This window comes from Coptis chinensis, chromosome 7 (genome assembly GCF_015680905.1).
Source record: "Coptis chinensis isolate HL-2020 chromosome 7, ASM1568090v1, whole genome shotgun sequence".
Classification (NCBI taxonomy): Eukaryota; Viridiplantae; Streptophyta; class Magnoliopsida; order Ranunculales; family Ranunculaceae; genus Coptis; species Coptis chinensis.
This window is the reverse complement of record NC_141462.1, coordinates 25,362,626-25,381,567: the sequence shown is the minus strand read 5'-3', so window position 1 is coordinate 25,381,567 and position 18,942 is coordinate 25,362,626. Positions and strand designations below refer to the sequence as shown.

At 38.1% G+C, this 18,942-nt stretch overlaps 2 pseudogenes; one reads left to right on the top strand and one right to left on the bottom strand.

The window, feature by feature from the left end:
* Positions 1–6,040: 6,040 nt before the first annotated feature.
* On the top strand, positions 6,041–9,217 carry LOC147486796 (uncharacterized; annotated as a pseudogene).
* A 7,666-nt stretch (positions 9,218–16,883) lies between these two features.
* Positions 16,884–18,321, bottom strand: LOC147486795 (cysteine-rich repeat secretory protein 38 pseudogene; annotated as a pseudogene).
* Positions 18,322–18,942: the final 621 nt, after the last annotated feature.

Here is an 18,942-nt window from a genome sequence, read left to right as displayed (position 1 = left end):
ACAATTGAGTTTTAAAGTCTTATTTATCGTGATTCGTAGTTTAAGTTTAGTCGTAGTTATATTAATTCGTAGTTTATGTGTCTAATTTTAGTTATTTTTGTAGATAGTTAAGCAAAGATTTCTTCTTACAAGGTTGATAGTCGTGATTTTGTTGTGGACTTTGTGAAGTTGCTTGCTGTCGTCACCCGGCGTCGCAAGTAGCCCTCGAAGGCTCACGCCGGAGATACGTCTCTTTCCTTTGTGGGCTTGGACTTTGTTTGTTTTGTGTGTTTTGCTTGTTTTCATTGTTTCTTGCATTTAGGATTGGTTAAGTCACCTTTGACCAGCCCAAGAGAAAGCCCAACCAAAAGGCGTGTTTCCAGGCCAAGCGATACCTAACCCTAGAACAGCAAACACAGCCTTTGAGGTAAACGGTAATACTAGTATGGAAACTACAACCGTAGGTGAGCTAAATGCCATCACCACTCGCGCTCGGAAGAGTGGTTGATAACAAAGTAACTATGCCTATAGTTACCCCATCAAGATACTCCTACACCGGATATCGAACTAGATGCGAAATAGAAATCAAGAACCTACCCTTTGTAGAGGTACCGGTTAAACCACAACCTAAGAAACGAAAGCCAAGGTTACACATCAAGTCGAGCCATACACTAAATATAGAGCGAAACCACCGTTCCCTCATAAATTAGCCATGCTAACCGGGGATACTAACTTTGAGGAGATTAGGAACGCGTTTTCAAAAATCTAACGATAAACCTTCCTTTTCGAAGCTATCAAAAAGCTACCTAACCACGCTAAGTTTCTTAAGGAGTTGTAATCGCTAGGCGTAAGACCAACATACCTAAAGACGCCTTTCTAACCTAAGCAGGTTCAAACTTTATCCGAAAATAATGGAATTGTTAAGTACAAAGACCCGGTCGTCCCATCGTAAAATGCACCTTAGGAGATTCTCACACGACGACGTATTTACTAGACACGGGGCTAGTGTTAACTTACTCCCGCTTTTTATTTGTATAAACAAATAGGTCTAGAGGAGATGCAACCTACTAAAATGACATTGCAATTAGCGATCGGTCTATTAAGTATCCTAAGGGTGTGGTTGAAAATGTCCGGTTAAAGTCCAAAATTTTTACTACCCGGCCGACCGTTATCCTCGACCACATAAGTCACTAACGACTCTGTACCTATCATTTTAGGGCGTCCCTTCTTGGGCTCGCCAACGGCCATAAACGCCGCGATGGTTCGATGTCCTTGTCCTTTGGCCATCTTTACGTTGAGGTAAATGTTTTCAAAGCGAGGACACAATATCGATTCATCTAAAATGGAGAGGTTAGCATGATCGAGCTTAGCTCAAGATTACTTCAAAAACATGTTTCGGAGAAACAGATTAACAAATTCCTTTCCTTCGAAATTCCGACTTTAACAATGACTCCCGGTAGTAGGCGAAATCGAAGAAGAATTCCGCGAACTCTTTTGCACCGCTTCTTTACTTCGGCGAGTCCCCCTTTGCCAACAACCATTCATCCCTTGATGTTATGGACGGAAGATGAATTTTTCAATCTCTATCCCGGTGATCCTTTTGACCCACCTATTGAGGAATGTCTTGCATATATCAAGATTTTCGATGATATGGACTTGAGAGCTCTAGCTGAGAATCATTCACCTTCCATCACCAATATTCCCCACCCTCCACCTTTTTCAAAGGAACCTCGAGTTTGCACTCGATCCTTTAGTTTCTCCTGTGCTTCATGATTTTTAAATCCACCTAGTAAACAAATACTTCCCAAGGATAAACCACTTGACACCTTTATTTTCAGACTTGAGACGGTCCCCTAACTACACCATGAATGAGTTTTGTGCTAAACCCACATCCTCATTTTTTCCATGCTTTCCCTCTAAAACTTATCCCAATCCACCATATTTTCCACAACCATTCACTTTTCCACACTTATTCACTAGGACACCCTCTCGTTCAAAGAGGAAACATAAGGTGCATGCTCGGTTATGTTATAGGTCTATCCGACTTCGCTTTCATTCCACTAGGCTGCGTCGTAGGAAATCTTGGTGCTTGATTGTGTTTGGATATGTTTTCTTTGATATTTATTTATGGAACGATCCACAACTATTTCGGTTGTTGATATATGATAAACTGCATATTCATACATATGTTTAGATAAGTCTAGGGAATTTGACTTTAAAAGACCCAAGTTTTCGTACAATACCAACTTTCTGGAGTATAGGTCAAACAAAATTTTCAAACTTAAAAAGAGTTTTCCAATTTTGTTTGGGGTGCAAATATTTTGGTATTCATTTCAAATCATGTTGCCACCCTAAGCTGTCATGTTTACTCCGGTAGAGTTTGTGTTAGTTAAGTGCGATACCAATTTAATTGTGCTTCATATTATCATATCATCTTTACAATATTTACATTACAGTCGCCAATTTTTTGCCACGTTTCTATGGTAAATTCTTTCCTTATCTCTTTACACTTTGAGGACAAAGCGTTCGATTGTTTGGGGGTGGGATAGAAACATTTGCAAAAATTAGACACTTTTAGGATGTAAATTACGCACTTTTATTTATAAAATGTTAAAAATTATAAAAATTAGTTAGTTACATAATTTAATTGTGCTATTGAATTGTTTCATGAACCCCTTCTCCCAAATTGTTTGGGGTGGTATAGAAACACGATGTAAATGTTAAGCACATATTAGGTTGTATATTACGTATTATTTGTCTTAAAAATAATAAAAATAAAAATAAAAAGTTTATGCTATATACTTAGGAATATTGGTATTGTTTCTTTCTCTATGCTCTTAATAATCTAGAAGTCTCACGTAGCTTTTGCATTAGAATAGTTTTTAGAAACTTAGGTTAATATGTAGGTAATAATCTTTGCATCTATCTATAAATATATTACATGAGTATCTATGATTGTTTGGCGGTCGGGCTGGAAATCTAGGCTAGAGTACTTATTCTACAAATCTGTGACAATATAGCATAAAGCCTTATATGAGTGAAAGATTTGAGAAATGACACAAGGGAGAAGTATATTCGAATAGAGAAATCACCGTCCACTTGCTTGACCACTATACCATATCCTAAGCGAGAATTTAGGCCTCTTTGGATCGATATAGCCAAATTCAAACCTATGAATTATTTTTTCGCTAGTCACCCCTCGAGCCTTTCTTTAGCCTTTCATAAACCACAAATCCTTTCCTTTACAAAAAAAAAAAAAAAACAAACAAAAAAAAAAAAAAAAAAAAAATCAAATCAAATCAAATCAAATCAAATCAAATCAAATCAAATCAACCTACCCAATTTAGAATAAGTCTGATAATAGAATGAGGAAGAAAGAAGAAGAGAAAAACCTGTGTAAACAAAAATTAGTTAGTTGCTTCAGAAAATAAAGAAAAGAAGTTTCCATCCAAAGAAAAGAAAAATAAAAATAGAAATAAAATAAAAACTCCAAAAAATAGAATAAAAGGAGTCAAAAGCCAAAGAAAAAAAAATATGGCTAAGGATGGAAACAAAGTGTAGAAGCAAAAGTAAATAACAAGGTTTTCTCTAGTTACATAATATGAAGACTCTTTTATCTCAGACTTGTCCTTTTTGAATATCCATTTTCTTCCTTCTTAAACCATCTCCTAATCCCCGAAACACCTAATAAAGACCTCTAGCTCAATTAGGAATAGGTTAGTGTGATAGTAAGTGGCAGATGTGTTTGATCAACTCCGGCTTCCTTGTGTGTCATTGAGATTGTAAGGTAAAGTATGCCCACCGCATTAATTGGAGTAGCAAAAACTTGAGTGGAAAAATCAGAGTGATTTTTGTCTTGACTTTTATGTGAGAACCTACTTAAGGACGCTTATTCCAAAGTTTCAGAAACGGACACATTCATTGCATTTCATAGCATTACTCATTGTATATATGTTTATTCGTAGATGATTGATTATTATGCATATATTAGCTTAGGTTTCGACATGATTATTCTGTATTCATTGCTAGTAAGATGTATAGATAATTGAGACATAAATAAGGAAACAATAGTTTTATTTCTTAGTCGTTGTAGTATAGTTGAAGTTTGTGAGTACCTTCACTGGAAAACTCTCACGAGGCTATAACTCGTCCACTAGGGAATTCCTAGTGGTTTAAGGCCTTGTTGTATATGGTCAATGCAATCCTTTTCAGTGAAAACGAGTAGATAGAACTCCATTTTTGGTCACTTATTCTAATTTCTCATCTTTGCTTGAGGACAAGCAAAATGCTGTTTGGGGGTGGTTTGATAAGAGCCCAAAACTGTAGTTTTAACCCTGTAACAGTCATACTTTTAGACCAATTATGTGAGTAATAATTAAGAGTTAACACTGATTACGTGTTTTTATGCATTTCAGGCTTCAAAGTCCATTATGTGCAGAAATGTGCCACTTAACGAGATAAAGGAGCAAAGGTCGGTTACTAAGGAGTTCCGTGATTAAAGGCCAAGATTCAAGAAGACAAAGCCTTTCTAAAGCCCGGTCAAAAGCTGAAAAGTCGACGCCGGGCGTAAAATGAAAGACACAAGTCGTGAGAACTTCCGAAGGCCGTATCTTTGGACTTAGACCTCGGAATGGGACCTACCTTATGTCAAAACGACCGGATCGGAAAGAGCTTTCCAATGGTCTAAGCCTTGACCCAATCAGAGGAGCAGAAGTGGACGAAAAATCTGTTGAAGACAACTGCAGCTGAAGAGGCCTTTTTGAACTGAAAGAATTGGGTTTTGGGCCTGATTCTCTGGCTCAAAACATGGCTCCAATCCCATGCACGATTTTTGGATCTAAAAGTATAAAAACCAAAGCTTCACTCTTTGTTAATGGTAGATAGTTAGACCTAGATTAGAATTAGATTAGTTAGCCTCCATTAATGGGTTTTAGAACTTAGTTTTAGAATTTTATTTCTTGTTTTAGATTAATTTCTTGAATCATTGAATATCATTCATTAGATAAATAAAATAGTTATTATTCTTGTCATTTCAATTTTTGTTATTTCAATCTATTAGATCTAGTTTTAATTATTGTTGGTTACCATTTCTTAGTTGTTAATTAGATTTTAATTATTGTTTAATTTAGATTAGTAAATTTCGAAACTTGATATTATGTTTAGTTTAGATTCATATGGAAATGATTGCGGAATGATTCTCGGCTAAACCTCCATTAGAGGGGGTTGAGAAGCCTTGATGAAAGCTTGATTCCGATTATCGTAGAGTCGTTATAATTTCTATTCCACTCTAGAAACGATTAATTCGCCATGACAATTGGTTTAATCGTTCACATGCTAGTTACGTTTTGGTAGAAATGTCATGTGTAATTAGGGATTAGGAAGAACCAATTGTTCTGCATAGCAGTTCAATTCGGATTACGACGATTCGTCGTTAGTGAGTTAAGTTGAGTTAAGGTGGAATCAATCCCCCCTAATTCCTTATTATAGAATCAACGTAGTATTTCCATAGTTGAATCAATTATAGTTTGTATCTTGTGGGTAGTTGCATCGTAGTATAATTCCCCTTCGTAAAGCTCTCATTAGACTTAAGACCGATTAATTAGACTAGAAAACATTCCATGCTAGAGAACTAGGAGTGGAACGAATTTGTTACTCCACGCTATTTCGATAAAATTGAGAGTAGAAACTTTGATAAACATAGACACGTAAATTAGTTTTAGTTTACTTACGTTTTGAGTTTCATCGTTCATTTCGTAGGTAAACTATCATTTTTATTGTTATCAAATGGCGCCGCTGCCATCTTAGTGCACTTTAGCATTGTTTTCATAGTAGAATTAGTCATTTTTAAGTCCCATTAAACCCACCCACCCTTGTTTGATTCATACTGTGGTTATCCGTTTCAGCGTTGAAAAATTCCGCGACAAAATTATTACTGAAGCGACCGGCGCTTATAAGGAGCGCACTCTGCTCTATAGTCTAGAACACGAAGCCGACCAGCCCAGACCGGACCAAAAGCGACCCGTGCTAAGTCACTGGAACAAGGAGCGCGACCGATCGGTTTATGCAAACCAGTCAAACGGCTACTCAAGAGAATGCTCAAGACCTTAGGAAGTTGGAAGTTCAAATTGGTCAAATTGCTAATACTTTGAATGAGAGGGACAAGGGTAAGTTTCCTAGCCAACCAGTAGCTAATCCTAGGGGACAATTTGAAATAGGTTCTAACTTGAACCAAGGGAACCACCAAGAGCAAGCCAAGTCTATTACTGTTCTTAGGAGTGGTAAACAGGTTGATAATAGGGTTGAGGTACCTAAGGATGGTGAGGTCGGATCTGATCCTATAGAGATTGAAGGGGAGGAGAATGACGTAAGTGGGACTACTAGTCATAATACTTCCAAGGAGAGCTTAGAACCTCCTACTCCTGTGCAGACTAGTCCTATACCTTCTTATATACCAAAAGCTCCTTTTCCCTAACGGTTAGATCAGGCTAAGAAAGGTTCTAATTTGAGTGAGATGATGGAGCTGTTTAAACAAGTTCAAATCAACATTCCATTACTTGATGCCATAAAACAAGTTCCTTCTTATGCCAAGTTTCTTAAGGATTTGTGCACACGGAAACGTAAGTTGAATGTGCACAAGAAAGCTTTCCTTACCGAGCAAGTGAGCTCCATTATCCAAAACCGAACCCCGCCTAAGTTTAGAGATCCTGGATGCCCTACTATTTCTTGCGTAATTGGTGATCATATGATTGAGAAAGCATTGCTAGATTTAGGGGCTAGTGTTAGTTTGTTGCCCTATTCGGTTTATTTACAGCTTGGTCTTAGTAAGTTAAAACCCACCACCATTACTCTTTAATTGGCGGATAGGTCTGTGAGAGTTCCACGGGGTATTATTGAGGATGTTTTGATTCAGGTTGACAAGTTTTATTTCCCTGTTGATTTTATTGTTCTAGATACACAACCTGTTCAGGACCCTAAGCACCACATTCCTGTTATCTTAGGTCGTCCATTCTTGGCCACATCTAATGCTATCATTAACTACCGTAATGGAGTGTTGAAGCTTTCTTTTGGTAATATGACTACCGAGCTTAACGTGTTTAATGTGGGTCAACAACCCCCTGAGCCTGATATTTTTGGGAAGTTAATCTTATTGAGTCTATGGTCCATAAGACTTTCTTAGAGAGTTATTCCGATGACCCTCGTGAGTCTTGTTTAGCTCATTTTGGCGGTGATTTTGATGTGGATAGTTCTATTTGTGAAGTTAATGCTTTGCTTGATGCTACCCCGATCTTAGATACTAATAAGTGGAAAACCAAGGTAGAACCTCTTTCTCCTTCTGAGTCTAAACCAGTTTCTTCCATAGAGAGTCCTCCTAAACTCGAGTTGAAACCATTACCTGATACTCTTAAGTATGTCTTCTTGGGGCCTGATGAGACCTTGCCTGTTATTATTGCTTCTAATCTTGATAGTGAACAAGAGAGTAAATTGCTTAGGGTTCTTAGAGACCATAAAACAGCTTTAGGGTGGACTATTGCTGATATTAACGGGATAAGCCCCACTGATTGTATGCATCATATTCATCTAGAGGAGAATGTTAAACCAACCCGTGAATTCCAGAGACGGCTTAATCCTAACATGAGAGAAGTAGTGAGAGCCGAGGTTCTCAAGTCGTTAGATGCGGGTATCATTTATCCCATCTCTGATAGTCAATGGCTGAGTCCAGTTTAGGCTGTCCCTAAGAAGTCTGGTATTACGGTAGTTAAGAATGTGAATGGCGAGTTAGTTCCTACCCGTATAACTACTGGGTGGCGTTTTTGCATTGACTATCGTAAGTTGAATCTAGCCACTAGGAAAGACCACTTTCCTCTTCCTTTTATTGACCAAATGCTTGAACGGTTAGCCGGTCATAAGTATTATTGTTTTCTCGATGGTTATTTCGGTTATTATCAAATATGTATTACACCTGAGGATCAAGAAAATACTACATTTACTTGTCCTTTTGGAACTTTTGCCTACCATCGTATGCCATTTGGGTTATGTAATGCACCTGGTACCTTCCAGAGATGCATGCTTAGCATTTTTTCTGACATGGTAGAGAGGTTTCTTGAGGTGTTTATGGATGACTTCTCTGTATTTGGTGATTCTTTTGATGAGGGTTTGCACCATTTGGAATTAGTGTTAATTAGGTGCAAGGAGAAGAATCTGGTGTTGAATTGGGAGAAGTGTCATTTTATGGTTCAACAGGGTATTGTTCTTGGTCATATTGTTTCTACTAAAGGAATTGAGGTCGATAAGGCTAAGACTGATGTCATTTCTAGTCTTCCACCACCTAAGACTGTGAAAGATATTAGGACTTTTTTAGGTCATGCTGGATTTTATAGGCGATTCATTAAGGACTTTAGCAAGATTTCTCGCCCCTAATGCAATTTACTTGGTAAGGACGTCGATTTTGTCTTTGATGATGATTGTTTGAAAGCTTTTGAGAAGCTTAAGCATTTATTGACTACCACTCCTATCATACAACCACCTAATTGGAGTGTGCCTTTTGAGTTAATGTGTGATGCGTCAGATTATGCTATTGGGGTTGTTTTAGGTCAACGGTTTGATAAATTGCCCCATGTAATTTATTATGCAAGTCAAACTCTTAATGATGCCCAAATGAATTACACTACAACCGAGAAGGAGTTGTTAGCTGTTGTGTTTGCTTTAGACAAGTTTAGGTCTTATCTCATAGGGTCTAAGGTTGTCGTGTTTACTGATCATTCGGCTTTGAAGTATCTTCTTTCTAAAAAGGATGCTAAAGCGCGATCTTATTCATTGGGTCCTCTTATTACAAGAGTTTGACATTGAGATTAGGGATAAAAAGGGTACAGAGAACGTGGTCGCTAACCACTTGTCTAGGCTTATAGTAGAGTCTTCTACTAGTCTTTTGCCTTTGAATGAGTCCTTCCCTGATGAGCAACTTTTTGGTGTCTCCCAGTTGCCTTGGTATGCAGATATTGTTAATTATCTTGTTATAGGTCAGTTTCCTTCTCATTGGAGAAAACAAGATAAATCTAAGTTTCTTGCTGAGGTTAAGTATTTTTTCTGGGATAACCCATACTTGTTTAAGTCATGCCCTGATCAGATTATTAGGAGATGTGTTCCGGAGAGTGAGTTTCATAGTATTCTCTCCTTTTGCCATGACCATGCATGTGGTGGTCACTTTGTTCCTAAGAAGACGACTGCTAAGGTTTTGTAGTGTGGTTTTTATTGGCCTACTCTCTTTAGAGATGCACATGAGTTTTGTTTAGGATGTGATCGATGCCAGCGTACGGGTAATATTTCCCATAAGAACATGATGCCTCTTTCCCCTATTTTGGTTGTTGAGCTTTTTGATGTATGAGGTATAGACTTCATGGGTCCTTTTCCTCCTTCCTTTGGTTATCTTTATATCCTCATCGCAGTAGATTATGTTTCTAAGTGGGTTGAGGCAGTTCCATGTAAAACAAATGATCACAAGGTTGTAGTTAACTTTTTGAAATATAATATATTTTCTCGTTTTGGTACTCCTCGTGCAATTATAAGTGATAATGGTACTCATTTTACAAATCGTGCGTTTGAATCTTTAATGAAAAAGTACTCTATTACTCATAAACTTGCTACCCCTTACCATCCTCAAACTAGTGGCCAAGTTGAAGTATCTAATAGGGAAATTAAACGGATTTTAGAAAAGACGGTACGACCTGACCGTAAGGATTGGTCTCAACGTCTTAATGATTCCCTTTGGGCTTATAGGACTGCTTATAAGACTATCAGAAATAGGGTAGATAATAGGGTAGATAATACTGGACTAACCTATTGACTATTAGAAATAGGGTAGATAATGCCAACATCAAGGAGTTTAACGACCTCTTCTCGGACTACTTCCTTCATCTTCGGATTAAGCCTCCTCTGTGGTTGCTTAGAAGTCTTGGAATCCTCTTCCAAATGAATCCTATGTTGAACTATCATAGGGCTGATCCCCTTGATATCATCAATTGTCCAACCTATAGCTGACTTGTGTTCCTTTAAAAGTGCTACTAACCCGATTCCCCGCTCCTCAGTCAAATCTAATGCAATGACTACTGGGTAGGTTCCCAAATCTCCCAAGAAAACATACTTGAGTGTAGACGGCAAAGGTTTCAATTCTAGCTTAGGAGGCTCCTTAAGCTCTTTAGATGGTCCATCAGGAATAGGCGATTCAAACTTTTCTTTAAACTTGCTGTCATCCATGACAGGTGATGAATCCAAAATCGCATTGATTGCCTCGACACTAAGTTCCTCACAGTCTGAGTCTGTCAGAGCTTTCAATAACTCGTCAGCAGGATATGATAATCATGTGCTAACACTTCAATCATGCATACCTTGTTCATAGCACACACCTCATGTGGTTGCTGTAACATATGGAAAATAATGGTCTCGACTCTCATATTACCAAAGGATAACGTCATATTACCGTTTTGACAGTTGATGGGTGCATTTGCAGTGGCCAAGAATGGTCTGCCTAGAATGATTAGTGCCTACCAGATGTAGGTTCTATGTTGAGTACTATGAAATCAACCGGATAATAGAAATCTTCGATCTTGACTATGACGTCTTCAATGATTCTTTTAGGTATCTTTACTGATCTATCTGCAAACTGTAAAGTAACATCAGTCGGTTTAAGATCCTTCAAGCCTAACTTCTCATAGACGAAATATGGTAGAAGATTCACACTATCTAATAAAGCTTGCTCTTCCAAAGAATCTCCAATTCTGCATGTAACAATTGGACTTCCATGATCTTTCAGGTTCACAACCGCTAGATTCTAAAGGTACGATGAACATCTTTGAGCGATAAAAGTTTTTTTCGGAATGTTGGTCTTCTTCTTCACTAGATCTTTCACGAACTTGGCATACGAGGGAACTTGCTTGATGGCGGTCAGAAATGGGATATTAATATGCAAATTCTGAAATACATCGCAAATCTCCTTGTACTAGTCATCTTTTCTAGTATTCACTAGTTTCGAAGGAAATGGTGTTGGCGGATTCTTCAATATTGGTTCTCTTCATTCAGCTTCAGTTGGCTTGGTAACAGATAGTGGAGTGACAGGTGGAGTCACTCGTGATGGCTTCTTTTTAATTACTTCCACAGTAGTTCCTTCAACTTCTTTTGCAATAGTTTCTTCAGCAGGTGGCACAACACTAGATATATCTGGAATGTTAAAACTGGGTGGGATGGTGGGGACATAAGTTTCCTTAGGTTCCGTAGAATCTTTTCCTGGTTCATAGACAATCTTGTTATCAACTTTCTTGCCTAACCTCAAAGTGGTGACAGAATTAACTTGGTCATGAGTAATCTCCAGGTTATCCACCTACAGGACACCTCTTCCTTTCGGATTTGGCTCCGGCTGGCTTGGTAATGCTCCTTTCGATCTTTCTGTCAAGGCAGCAGCAATTTGCCCTATCTGACCTTGAATGACACTAAAGTTATTCTCCAACTTATGGGTTCTTTGATTTGTCTGTTTCAGCTTATTGACAATGGTGGTGATAGTTTCTTCCAGATGTGGGATAACTACTTTGCTCAACTAAGGCGTAGGGGCAATATATCCACTCATAAGATCTGGTACTAACTCTATGTTTGTGTTGGCTTGGTATTGCTGGTTCTGGTATGACTGTTAATTTCTGTATGGTTGCTGGCGGTCTTAGTACTGATACTAGTTATTCTGGAACTGATTTGACTGATTTTGGAATCCTGGAGGAAAATTCCTCTAATTTGTATTTTGTGGCTTCCAATAATTATGTCCCTGATTGAACTGGTTATTTCTTCCTAAAGAGTTGATACTACATTCCTCTACATTATTATCCAGATAGTACGAACACTCTTTAGTGGTGTGACCTTCATCAGAATATAGCTCACAAATGGCATAACAAGGCTTGGATGGCTGAGGTTTAGCTTGGAAATTGTTTACTTTTGGAAGATTCATGGAGAACTGATCAAACTTCTTGTTCAGAATTTCAAGTCTTGTTGATAGGCTTGCCATAATTGATTGCATTACTTGATTTGGGTCTTCTTGAATTTGGTTGCCAAATTGCTTTGGCACCCCCTCCACTCTAGCTATGTCCTCGTTGCTAATACTCCATTGTTGAGTGTCTTCAGCTAAATTCTCGAGAAAGTTGTTGGCTTCCTCCCCATCCAATGATGTAAACTTACTTTGATGCATTGACTGTATCATCTGCTTGTTCATAGTAGAAAGTCCTCGAAAGAAAAAATGAGTCAGTGTGCTCTTATCATAACCATGATGTGGACATGAGACTAGCAGATTATTAAATTTATCCCAGCTTTGATGATATTCTTCAGTCACCTTCCCTTTGAAATTGTTGATGGCTTGTTGCATGGCATCTATCTTCTGGGGTGGCTAGAACTTGTTCATAAACTTTGTTCTCAACTTCTCCCAGTTGTTGATTGAATTGATCGGCTATGCAGTTAACCATTCGGATGCCCTTTGAGTAAGAGTGGAAAAAGAATTAACTTGATACTCTCATCCCTGATATTCTGGTTCTTGAAAGTTCTGAGGAGTGATAGAAATTTGTTCATGTGAACATAAGGCTGAACATTGTCTGAACCATTGAACTTTTGAAGCATAGAGATTACTGATGCTCTAAGTTCAAACTGGTTAGCTTCTGTCTCTAGAAAAACATTACTGTTGGGTGGGTCTCCAATGATTGGCAAATAGAAATCACTCAACTTCTTTCTCTGTTGTGCTTGCATGGGTGGGATAGCTTCAGGATTATTGGTGTCCAAAACACCTCCGTCATTGCGTGCGGCCATTGTATCAATCTCGTCTAGTATTTTTGTGAGTCGGTTGTTAAACATTGTCCACTGTTGTGTTCTTACTGGACGATAATATGGACGACGAGGCATACACTAGAAAATGCTATGCGAAAATAATGAAAAACTATCCTACAATGCTTGAATAATATGCAACTATTCTAAATTATACTAAAATATAAAACTACTTTCCTTCAATCGGATTGGGCTTTGCAGCTAGTATCTCGCCCGTTATCTAAAGCTGTCTCTTCTAGGGTTATGGTGAATCACTTGGATTGCTTAAGTACCACAGCCTACAGATGATAGTCCATTTGTCAAGATTCAGACAAGAAACACTAGAGTTTGATGTTTCACTGTGTTGGCTTACAACTTCAATTGTTGAAAAGGTCCTAAATGCAATTATATTATAAAGCAGTAATACTAAACTATGATGCAACTATACTAAGAATGAAATAAAAAGAATGAAGATTCGATTAACCTGGATGGTAGATCTTGTCTTCGAGATGTCCTTCAAGCTTCTCTCTTTCTCAAAAGGGTGGATGATGCAGATAAAATTACCACAATATCCAAAGTTCTAATCTTGAAAGAAAACGTTAAACATAAACAACTTAAACTGGCAGCGACACCATTTGACACGCGCTCCTTTTATGTGTAGATGAGATAGTATATGGATGATGTAGATAGATGATGTAGATGGATGATGGTCATTGAACAAAATAGAAGCGTATCAAAACCTAATTATTCCTCAATAAGTAAAGAATTAGTAGGGTATCGTTTCACTTTTAAGTGTATGTTATGTGAAGGACAGGACTGGAAAAGGGGTTTGAGGGATTAAAAACTATAATTGTAGAGATTTTAGATTCTAATGCTAAACTAAACTAAATTAACTAAACTATTGAGAATTTATAAGAGAGGGAATTCAAGAGATTAAAATCCACCAATACTTTTGATCTATGACCTTCTGCTTCATGGTTGTTCTTACAAGTAGACTATAATTAGGCAATCGAGCAAGTGTCGATGCCCTCTTGGACGAAACATCGTTAATAATTAATTCTACTTAAGGTTGTTCCTATGTTTATGCTATTAATATCTTATCTCCTTTCATGTAAGCTCGGGCAGCCATTCGATGTATTACCGAGAGTAACATCAATGAGTACTTCCTAATAAGGCGGCCATTCAATGAATCACCACTTAAGACAAACACAAAGAATACTTCCCCTAGGCAGCCACTCCCTAAGCTACCCCTTCTAAGGCAACACAAAGAATACTTCCCTAACTCTAAAGAACTATACAACTAGAAGAAAAGTAAAGAACACTAGCATGATATTAATATTGCAAAACATAAACTCTATTCTATACTTCCATCTCCTGGTGTGGACAATGGAACTAATAACTAAAAACATAAAGAACTAACCTGATTGAAGAACACCATGAACCAGAATAATCATTAAACCTTAAGCACTGGCTTCATCTCCTCCCTTGAAGGAGAAGATTAGCCTTCCATATAGAAGGAAGAACACGAAGAACGAGAAAAAGAAGAGTCGAAGAACATAAGACGTACTAGAAAAGACTAATTTATTAAGACTCGGCTAGTTAAAACCGAATATTTTATTATTAATCTCTCTCTGCCTCAAGTTCTGGAGACAAGAATATAAGTGAATTGGCAAATTACATGAGGCATTTAGGTCCTCTATTTATAGGGGTTACAATGAGTTATAGAAGCATTCCAAACCGCCATTTGTTTCCTAATACAAATCAACTTCTTTCAGAGTCCAACTTCGTCTCTAAAACTAAGAAGGAAGTGGATACAGTGTCGTTTCATGCATCTGGACGCATGATCCATGCGTCTCAGACGTGAGCAATGCGTCTAGATGCACGATCCATGCATCCCAGACGCGGAAGTCTATTTTCCCTCTTTTGCTCTATCCTTCTATCCTCTTTTGCGGGATTTGGTCCAAGCAACAAATCTTTTGGCATTGGACTTCCAAATAGGCTTTAAAATAGGTCCAAGTCGCATCTTTAATAGCTTCAATTCCTTGGCCTTCTCCATGATTGTCCACGAGCTTCCCATGCGATCCTTAATGCTCTGAATTGCTCCGTTTTACCCTTTTTTCTCTAATATTCCACAAAACTCTCTTTTTCACCTGTAGAATCATAAAACATAACTTACAAACACTATTAGTCCTCTAAGATGGCTAAACAAGAGGCATAATCGAGAGTTAAATTGCACTTTTTGAGCACTTATCAATATTTGGTAGCCAACTTTAACTATGTCTAAGTTGGGTCTTTTTGGAAAACAAGGGTTCAAACCACTACTCCATATGCTATGATCGTCCATAACTTCGCAATCAGATTTGGATTCCACGATTTCAAAGGGATGGCAGGCTAGGCCATTAGCCAGATACGTGGCACACCATTCTGGTTTGTCAGTCTCAGTCCTTTGCGATGACGAAGCTGAAGAGGATGAGTTGTTTCGAGTTGCAGATTCAATACTTTCGTTCGACATGTCGATATCACTATAAACAATAAATGTTTTATTGTAATTATATCCTTTATCTGAGCCACTATTGCTATATCTAGTATAAATATATAATATATTATTTATTAAGCTCGTATCGAGGGTTCTAGATGATAATGTCGGGGTTCGAGGTGAAGAACTGTGTCTCGAACGCATACGTTCTTGACGTCGAAGCCAGGATTGTTTCAAGAGAGTGCGTATAAAGTTAACACAAGTTTTTCTCCTAGCCATACTGTCAAAGATTATAATTCAAGGTCTAGTTAGTATAGGGACACACAAATAACACATTCAAACTCAAAAGCCTAACCCTAAATTCTAGTAATATATAAAGGAAAACAGGGGTTTTTCTTCAAGAAATTAAAGATAGCGATAAAGTTTTTTTTTCCAGAAAATAGCATATTCAATGTTTATGTTAACTAACCTGACAAATGTGTAGAGAGATTTGGTGATGAAGACATTGAAAAAAGCCAAGTTGAAGCTTTTTAGGTTGATAATGGTGGTGGGGTTGGAGTGTCTCAAGCTTTTTTGTGAATAAGTGAAGAGAGAGAAAGCGATTGAAGCTTTTTATAGTTGATATTTCTTGATTTTAGTTCAGTTTTCTAGGTGTAGCCGCTTGATATTTTGAAATTTTAAATTTTAAAAAATTTCATTTTTGGTTGATTAATTCTTGAAGCATTCAAATTTTTCGTGGTCGAAATTTGAAAGTTTCGAGAGGGGGAGATGTCGTGGGCAAATATCGTCAACCCGATATTCCAGCCCAAATATCATGGTTAATAAGAAATATCGACATAATTATCAATATTTCGCATTATAGTTTGTATGTTGTAGGTTTAAGCGGGAAAAGGAGGAAGAGGAAGAGGAAGAGAAGGGACACGTGGCTTAAGCTGATTGGACAAAGTGATAAGGACAACACTATATAAAGACTAGAAAGGAAAAAAGTCATTCATTCCAAAATCATTACACAAAATCTGTAAAACTATAACAAGAGAGAGAACACTATAACCGATAGTGTTCTTCAATAACAAAACTCCTTTTTAGTTTGATTCGGTCTTTACTTTTCATCTTTAGTTCTTCATTCTTATTAATCTTAGTTAGTTTCTCTTGATTACTACAGTTCATATTGGACTTATACTAATGAACAAGAATGTCGAATTTATTAACTTTAACAGAAGCAGTAGAAACTAAATGTGGTTCAAAATGTATGATTCTTGAAAACAAATAGTGTATGGTTAATCATGCTATACTTGTCTTAATACAACTCAATATATAAATCACCCTACTAAACTCATGATACTTAAAATCAATTGGAAAGGCCCCAAGATCGACGTGACTTACATATTTTTATAGCGTGGCTTAACATATCTAATGTGGGACTAAACAATTTAAATCGAAACTTTGAACTATGATTTTGAGAATGTCATGTTGAATTTGGAGCAACGGTACGATCATCACAATTTCTGGAAGTAAAGAAGACATCATAGCATAGATTAACAAAAATGTAAATATGTAAATATGAGTATAAATGTATAATCATTAGACAGAAAATGATGTACATTATTCATTAATTTATCCATAAGAATACAAATCCAATGCAACAATCCCAAGCACTAATAATTTACAAAAGAATACGAAATATCTGAAGTTACAACTTCCACCAACAGCCCTTCCTCCTCTTTTCCCATCACAGCAGCTTGGAAGATCATTTATCACATCCTCCAAACATGTCTTACACTGAATGTTGGACAGATCCTTGGTACACTAACAAGAGCATACAGTTTCTGAGAATTGCCATTCGTTTTCTCTAGCTCTCCAAGACTTGTCTTACCGGTTGCAAACAACTTGGAACTTCCAGAAGCTTTGTTGAATAGTTTGCCTAAGAACTTCTTTGCCTTTCGATTAAATGATACAATATCACTCATATTTTGGAAATTGTACAAGTAGAACTTGTTCTGATAATTGATTGTACCAAAGAAGTTAACATTTGAATATTTCAATAAGCAATCGTCATACCATATGATAGCTCCTTTGTGATTTGGACAGCGTAGTTGAATCTCTGCACTTGCGGTATTGATACAAGAATTGCAATTTGCACTTGATATATCGCCTCAACATAATGCAAGCCCATTCTCAGTATCTTGGCTACAACTGTAGGGGAGTAATATCCTCATTAAGGAATATCACACACGCGTGAAGCATAAGCGAACTCAAGACATCGACCTCCAAGACCGATCTGTGAGCAGCTCCCTTGTGAAGACATACGCGCGCAGCATAGGCGAACCCAAGACATCGACCTCCAAGACCGATCTGTGAGCAGCTCCTTTCATGTAGGTGGTACGTTTAAGGTCGATCAAGGATGTCTCAAGATCTGAACAAACGGCGAGAGGCGAGATTTAACTCAAATAAAGTCACCACCAGGTGTAATCATTACCAAAATCTTACTTGTACTTCCCACCACCGGGAAATAGGGACTACCGCGCCAACTCCCAATCAGCACACGACTTATACTAAAACCAGCCCAACACTCATTCACAATCTCCACCTTACACGTGTGCAAGAGACACCGCGTGTCTCTAGGATTGACACTTCCACAAGCCTATAAATACCACCTACTTGAACTACGTGAGACTGATTCCTCTCCCCGAAAACCAAGAGAGGATCGTGAGGCGGCTTCGCTTCACCGGCCGAACTTCGGTCTCTCGTAAAACCTCAACCCATTCCCCTCTCTTCACTATCTCTAAAGGAAAACCAAAACACCCTTTACATTGGCCGTCTGTGGTTTCGATTACTTGAGAAATCACTTTAACCCAACTCAAAAACCAACAATTCTCAAGCCCACGAAGCATGGTCAGCCTCGAAGCTCAAGTTCAAAACCTCGCAAACCAGCTAGGTTTAACAAGCGAGCATTTCCTTCTTTCGGGCAAGAAAATCTTTGCTTTCTGAGCACAAGTGGATGCTTACCAACAGCAACCCGTCGGTAACGTTGCTGAGAACGGCATCAACGAAGTTAATCAACAGGTTAACGAATTATCCCATAGGATAGGCCAGAGTGCAGTAAGAAAGGATGCGACCCAGATTGTTCAAAAGATGCTCAAGACATACCGCGCGTCTCCGTTCAGTGCCGAGGTCCTCAATAAACCCTCTCCTCAAGATTTTATCCAGCCACGTTTCCCAATGTATGATGGCAGCACATGCCCCGGTCAGCATGTGGCTCGATACATTCAAAGTCTGGCACTCTACAGTTCTCCTGAGTTTGATCACCTTCACTGTCGATTATTTCCAACCAGTCTCAAAGATGGCGCACTTGATTGGTTCTTCTCCCTTGAACCTGATTCTATTAAAACTTTTGAGCGACTTCGCGACCGTTTGCTAGTCAATCGTGCGGCAACAACAGAAAGAAAGCGGATCTCGATTCGCTGTTCCAACTCTTATTCAGGGAAGATGAAACTATTCGCCAATTCTTAGGACGGTTCAAGGCTGAATTGTTGTGTATGGAAAGCAGACTGAAAGAGTCTTTTGCCACACTGGCATTTTCTAACGCCTATCGAATGCGTAATACTGACCTCTCCAGATCACTGATGAAAGAACGCCCAGAAACGCTGTCCGAACTGTATGCTCGA